Here is a 7890-nt window from a genome sequence, read left to right as displayed (position 1 = left end):
TATATTAAGTTTGAGGATATTAAAATATTTCCTCTTTGAAGTTTCTAGTTAGGATAAAATTTACTTGGCACATCTTACAATGATATTTATACCTTGTTTTTTTTTCGAGAATAAATTTTATGCGATATTTCATGAAGGAAATTACATATCATTGTACAGAGAAATAACTTTGTATATATTATCTGCACCAATATCTTTTATATCAATCTCTATCGATGACATTTTAAATTATATTGGAAAACTAGATTGTGTAGATTTATAATTATTAATTTAAAGGATTAAGATTTTAGAATTAATTATAAATATATCTTAATAATTTTTATATGCATTTAATATTTAAAATCTCTCGTTATAAGCCTATTTAGCAAGAAAAATATTGACTAATCCTGAAATTACGATAATAGATATCTATACCTTTATATAATCTATGAGAAAAATTGCTCTCATAATATTCTTTTTAATAAAATAGTGAATAATTAACGCCTGAAAAAAAGTATAGCGCTTTATAACATGTTTCAAAGTTAATCCCAGTATCAATTTTAATGTGTAAAACATTTAAGAAATGATTTAAATTGGAGAACTTTTATTAATAAAATTTATGTTAATAATATTAAATTATAATTTTAAAAACAAAAAATGAATAAAATAAAAAAATTTAGATTTATACCCCTAAAAATAATAAAAAAAAATTTGGAAAGTTAAAAAAAATGATTATTAATCATATCCCTATCCCTAACAATGAAGAAAAGAAAAAATCTCAACAAATTTGCCGTCTAGCTGGCACCACTAAAAGTAAAATAAAATATCTTTTATAATTTTAGAATTTAAATAGTCACTTCACTTCCATATGGAATTTTTAAACTAATAAAACAATAAATTTTTTAAATAAGTATTTGCGATTCCGGATGCATTTTTTCAATTAAAATATGAATTTTTTTAAATATAATTTAATAATTTAGGCGAGCCATATTTTTCATAAATGTAGTGTTAAGTCGAGTTTTTTTAAGTCGTACTGTAATTCTGAGCGTTTTCCGTACCTTTGCATGTTGGCTAAAGATTTTTTGTCGCAGCAAAGTACATCCGTTGAGAGCGAGCGTGTCTTCTCAAGAGGGGTGGACACCGTAACAAAGAAAAGAAATCGCATGGCCTCCGAAACACTTAAACAGTGTTTATGTTTAAATTCATGGGATATCAATATCACGAATAATAAATTTTATACATAATTTTTATATCTATATATAATGTTAAATTAAATTTTTTGTACATTAATAAATATATATAATTTAAATAAAAATATTTAAACTATAAATGTATCAAATATTTAAGATGATTTGAGCTTAGTATTCTTGTTTCAGGCTGTTGTTTTTTATGAATACTGGAGAATATTAGTGTTTTAATATTACTAAATTGATAACTAAAATAGTTTTTGATATTAAGATTTAGAATTTTGAACACTTGAGAAAAATTACAAATTAAAATTGATACTGGGATTAACTTTGAACCATGTTATAAAGCGCTATACTTTTTTTCAGGCGTTAATTATTCACTATTTTATTAAGAAGAATATTATGAGAGCAATTTTTCTCATAGATTATATAAAGGTATAGATATCTATTATCGTAATTTCAGGATTAGTCAATATTTTTCTTGCTAAATAGGCTTATAACGAGAGATTTTAAATATTAAATGCATATAAAAATTATTAAGATATATTTATAATTAATTCTAAAATCTTAATCCTTTAAATTAATAATTATAAATCTACACAATCTAGTTTTCCAATATAATTTAAAATGTCATCGATAGAGATTGATATAAAAGATATTGGTGCAGATAATATATACAAAGTTATTTCTCTGTACAATGATATGTAATTTCCTTCATGAAATATCGCATAAAATTTATTCTCGAAAAAAAAACAAGGTATAAATATCATTGTAAGATGTGCCAAGTAAATTTTATCCTAACTAGAAACTTCAAAGAGGAAATATTTTAATATCCTCAAACTTAATATAATATGAATAAAACATAGATGAGTTTATGTGATAGTTGATTTTCTGACCCAGTCTATGACAATAACATATTTAAGAATTTTTTTATAAATTAAAATTACAAGAAATATATTAGCATCTCATTTTATCACTTAAAAATTATTATGTACCTTACTACTCGTATATATAATAACATTTTTTGTCCATTATCTATGATACATCCTCACTGATATTTTAATTTAACATGTTTAGGATATATATCTTTAGCTATTTGCTTTAAAAAAATTGGAAAAAGTTTAAAAATAACGATTATGACAATTGTCACCTATCTATGATACATCCTCACTGAATTTTTAATTTAACATGTTTAGAATATATATTTTTAGCTATTTTCTTTAAAAAATGATAAAAATAGCGATTATGAAAATTGTCACCTATCTATGATACATCCTCTTAAATTTTTAATTCAACATGTTTAGAATATATATTTTTAGCTATTTCCTTTAAAAAAATTTGAAAAAGTTCAAAAATAGCGATTATGACAATTGTCACCTATATATGATACATCCTCACTGAATTTTTAATTTAACATGTTTTGAATATATAATTTTAGCTATTTCCTTTAAAAAAATTGAAAAAGTTCAAAAATAGCGATTATGACAATTGTCACCTATCTATGATACATCCTCACTGAATTTTTAATTTAACATGTTTAGAATATATATTTTTAGCTATTTCCTTTAAAAAAATTGAAAAAGTTCATAAATAACGATTATGACAATTGTCACCTATCTATGATACATCCTCACTGAATTTTTAATAACATGTTTAGAATATATAATTTTAGCTATTTCCTTTAAAAAAATTTGAAAAAGTTCAAAAATAGCGATTATGACAATTGTCACCTATCTATGATACATCATCACTGAATTTTTAATTTAACATGTTTAGAATATATATTTTTAGATATTTCCTTTAAAAAAATTTGAAAAAGTTCAAAAATAGCGATTATGACAATTGTCACCTATATATGATACTTCCTCACTGAATTTTTAATTTAACATGTTTAGAATATATATTTTTAGATATTTCCTTTAAAAAAATTGAAAAAAGTTCAAAAATAACGATTATGACAATTGTCACCTACCTATGATACATCCTCACTGAATTTTTAATTTAACATGTTTAGAATATATATTTTTAGCTATTTCCTTTAAAAAAATTTGAAAAAGTTCAAAAATAGCGATTATGACAATTGTCACCTATCTATGATACATCCTCACTGAATTTTTAATTTAACATGTTTAGAATATATATTTTTAGCTATTTCCTTTAAAAAAATTGAAAAAAGTTCAAAAATAACGATTATGACAATTGTCACCTACCTATGATACATCCTCACTGAATTTTTAATTTAACATGTTTAGAATATATATTTTTAGCTATTTCCTTTAAAAAAATTTGAAAAAGTTCAAAAATAGCGATTATGACAATTGTCACCTATCTATGATACATCCTCACTGAATTTTTAATTTAACATGTTTAGAATATATATTTTTAGCTATTTCCTTTAAAAAAACTCAAAAAGGCTCAAAATTGGCGATTATGACAATTGTCACTTATTTATGGTACATCTTCACTGAAATTTTGATTTAACATGTCTACAATATATATTTTTATCTATTTCATTTAAAAAAGTTCAAAAATAACCATCATAACAAATGGCTCTTTTCTATGGTGCATTTTCACTTAAAAATTTAAAAAAATAACTATGATGAATAGTTAATCCAGAGTATTATAATTTAAAGAAGCTTTAAGTAACTTTCCCGCCTATAATATTAATATATACTAAATGTTATTTGACTTTTGGTCAAAAAAAATGATCTAGATATTGGGTTAAGGGTGAAAAAAAGCAACCCTAACTTTAAGTCGACTTTAAAAAAAAAGATCCATATTTTGGGTCGGATTGAATTAAACGACCCGATGTTTGAGTCTGAGTCAGAAAAACGACCCAAACTTTGAGTTGGAGTCGAAAAATACGACCCAAACTTCAAGTTTGAGTCGAAAAATATGACCCAAACTTCAAGTTTGAGTCGTAAAAAACGACCCATATTTTGGGTCGAAGTCGAAAAAAACGACCCAAATTTTTAGTCGGAGTCGTAAAAAACGACCCATATTTTGGGTCGATGTCGAAAAAAACGACCCAACTTTTTAGTCGGAGTCGTAAAAAACGACCCATATTTTGGGTCGAAGTCGAAAAAAACGACCCATATTTTGGGTCGAAGTCGAAAAAAACGACCCATATTTTGGGTCGAAGTCGAAAAAACGACCCAAACATTGAGTCGGAGTCGAATAAAACGACCCGAGCTTTGGGTCGGGGTCGCGACTCGCGGCGTTTTAACAACACTACCATTAACACGTCATATTGTGTTTTCCAGCAATAAACTAAGCATTTATTCCACATCCAGAAATATTATATTATGACCCCTTTTGGAATATATTTCCCCCTCATTTTACCTATCTAAAAGCAGTGATTTTTTTATATTCTAGCGAACATCATATGAGATATTATTTGGTTAGCGAATTCTAAGTCCATAACATATTTTAAAATAAATATTATTCTAGAATAAATAAATAAATATACAATTTTAAAATAAATAAATATATACTATACTATTTTAAAATAAATAAATATTATTTTTACAAAATAATAATTTACCTTCTTTTATTACCCAATAAAAATTGTTTATTTCTTGAAAAGAATAGTATCTATGGCAAACAAAACTTTCAAAAATGGATATTATACCTAACCCTATAAGGCTAGTTTTCAAAAATAAAATTTTAAAACGTGCATAAATTTGTAAACGTCATTAAGGTTGCTCCCAAAACTTGTTTCAAATGAAATTAAATGATAAAGTTTTTGAAAATTTGACAAATATGTTTTGACCGCATTTTTATTTTTTTATTGAAAATGGTGTATTTTTATGTTTTTCGAAGTTTTGAAAGTTTTTTTCAAATTAAATTTTTACTAAATATATAGTATATTATCAATTTACTTTCATATGCATATTAAAATTTAAACTGATGTACAGTATATTTTTTTTAATTAAGGACCACTTATTATTTAATAATAAATCTGAATCAAGGTCACTTTGCCTCAATTTAAGGAATAAGAGGATAAAATTTATCGATTAAACCATTTAGATTCGTTTGTGGTATGTTAAATACTTAGAATTAAATTAAAAGCCTACTATAATTTTTTATTTCTTTTATCTTATCCATAATTAACAGATATACATGTATCAAATTTATTTATAACTTACATAAAAAAGGAAGGCACTTTTAATAAATAAATTAACATAATTTTTGAGGAGTGGATACAATTTTTTTTACAAAGAGGTCATTCTTTGACTTCTATATTTCCTAAGCCAATAACACCCTTCCACCCACCCCCCTTCCTCCAGAAATGTTACCCCCTACTTACCTGCAATTTCTATAAATTATGGGAGGCCGGGGTTATATTCCATAGGAGATTGAAGTGATGTACTATAAATAATAGACGAAGCAAATTTTTTAAATATTTTAAACGTAGTTTTAATTACTTATATCTCTTAGGTAGAAATGAAATTTAAGAAAGATATCTTATATTTTTTCTTATTAATATTTTTAAAAAAATATATAAATTTGGTTCTTAGCTTCCCTTAGAATCTTGCGCCAGCCTATTTTTTCTCATTCTCATGACATTACTTAAGGCTCTAAAGTTCTTCACTCAATTTTTTTGAGTGTTCTTTTCCTCACGATATCCCTACACATCCATCCAACTATTCTCACCTCCGTTCTTTCTACTTTGATCTGTTTTCACTATGGTATACTTCATACAACTTATCACATAGCATACATAAATTATCCATTAGAAGAGATGACATTTCTCTACTTTTTTGGGAGCTCTCATATGCAGATGATCTTGTGTGGGTGGCGAAAAAATAAACGGAATTGAAGGATTTTAGTTGGACGACGATTAGGAAATGAGCTCACAAAAAAAAGCAGTGGGAAAAAGGGAAGTCTGGAATAAGTAAAAATGATATTTGTTTGTAGAAAGTGTATGCTGTAAAAGGCGTGCAGATTAATGACTTAGAAAGGATTAGATATCGTTAATGGAGATACTTTGGAGAAAGTGAAGTAGTTTAGTTGCTTAGATGATGGACTAAGAGTAGATGGGAATACGGACTCGGCATTATGGCAAAGTTTAGATATCTCAGGAAAAGGGGCGAATCCCTCTAGTCACCACCTTCATTACTATGATAAAAGTTTCAACTCAGGATGGATTCTTCAGCTAACCCTACTATACTTCGAAATATTTAATATCTCCATCAGCTTCTCCGCGGTTCGTGCCCTCTCATACATTATCATACAGATACCAACCATTCATATATGCCACCTTACCTTCGCAACAACCATATTTTTCCCTTCGTTTATTTCTGTATATGCTCCCAATGAAAATTTCATCTGTCGATCTTTTCCATGTGTAAATCAAACTACATTTCATCAATTTTCATTTTGTTTCTTATCCGCTTCTCTAAAACTATTTCTAATATCTTCATTGAATGTTAAAAAATTTCTTATAATGGAATAATTCTTTCTTGTCAATCTTTTGCTACCTTTATTAACAATCAAATTCCATAGATTATTCATCTTTTCTACTTCTACGTTTTTCAAAGCCTCAAACATTTCTGTCATCATGATTTTTGTATGTGAGGCTTTATATTTCTTTATTTTCAAGTTTATAACTAATCCTTTCCATTCTTTATGCCTTTATTAAATCATGAAAGTTATGGGAAATAAAATTTTCACCGTTAAAAATGCTAGAATAAGTGATTGATAGTAACCTTTCTTCTAGTGGTTGAAGATATGCCTTAAGAATTAGAAATGGGCCATTATAAACAAATTGCATGAAAATGAAAGATCGAAACCAAAATCCAATAATAAATTATATTATTAGAAAATCCATTAATAAGAAATAATGAATAGAAGGAATATAATATAATCTGTGGATTACAAAAAAAACACTCATATTTCATGGTATAATATAATTTATAGAAAAAGTTAAGAATTGGGAAATTCATAGAATGAAAAGTTTTACTTTTTAATATTTTAAACAAAGCCAGCTAGTAAATATAATATTAGGCCCATATCCAGCCTATGGGCCGCGGGGTAGTATTGTGAAATCAATACCATCTAAAATCAATAAGATATTGATTCTACAATATTGTAAAATCAATACCGTTTGATAATTTATGACCGAACCTCAACTTTTACGAATAAAATTTAAAATTAATGAATCAAATTGGTACATCTAAATTTATAATTATAAATTTATATCAAGTAATAACAGATAAATATCAAACAAAAAGAATACTTAGTAACAGAAAAATATCCTTTACTGCTAACACTTAGTAACAGAAAAATATCCTTTACTGCTAATACTTAGTAATAGGAAAATATCCTTCCTTTACTGCTTAAAAATATCACAAATTTTTTAATAAATCAAATTGGTACATTTAAATTTATAATTATAAATTTATATCAAACAATAACAGACTACCAAAATAAAAGAATATTTAGTAACAACAGGAAAATAAGGTAAAAAAAGTAAAAAAAAGTAATTTCAGATGTATGGCAAACAATTTTATGGTTAAAGAAGATATACTTTATAGTGTAAATGAAGCAAACTTGTATACATTGTATTTATTTAAAATTTTCTGCAGGATGGAATTGAATAAACATAATTTTAACCATAAGAAGAGAATTATTACAAATAATGAGTAAACAAATAAAAATTATATAGAATATCATTGTAAAATAAATTCCCTGAAAAAAATTATATAAAAGAAAAGAAAAT

Source organism: Gordionus sp. m RMFG-2023, chromosome 1 (assembly GCF_954871325.1).
Source record: "Gordionus sp. m RMFG-2023 chromosome 1, tfGorSpeb1-WG-v2, whole genome shotgun sequence".
In the NCBI taxonomy this organism is placed as follows: Eukaryota; Metazoa; Nematomorpha; class Gordioida; order Chordodea; family Parachordodidae; genus Gordionus; species Gordionus sp. m RMFG-2023.
The sequence above is the reverse complement of the archived record's forward strand: the minus strand, read 5'-3'. Positions refer to the sequence as shown.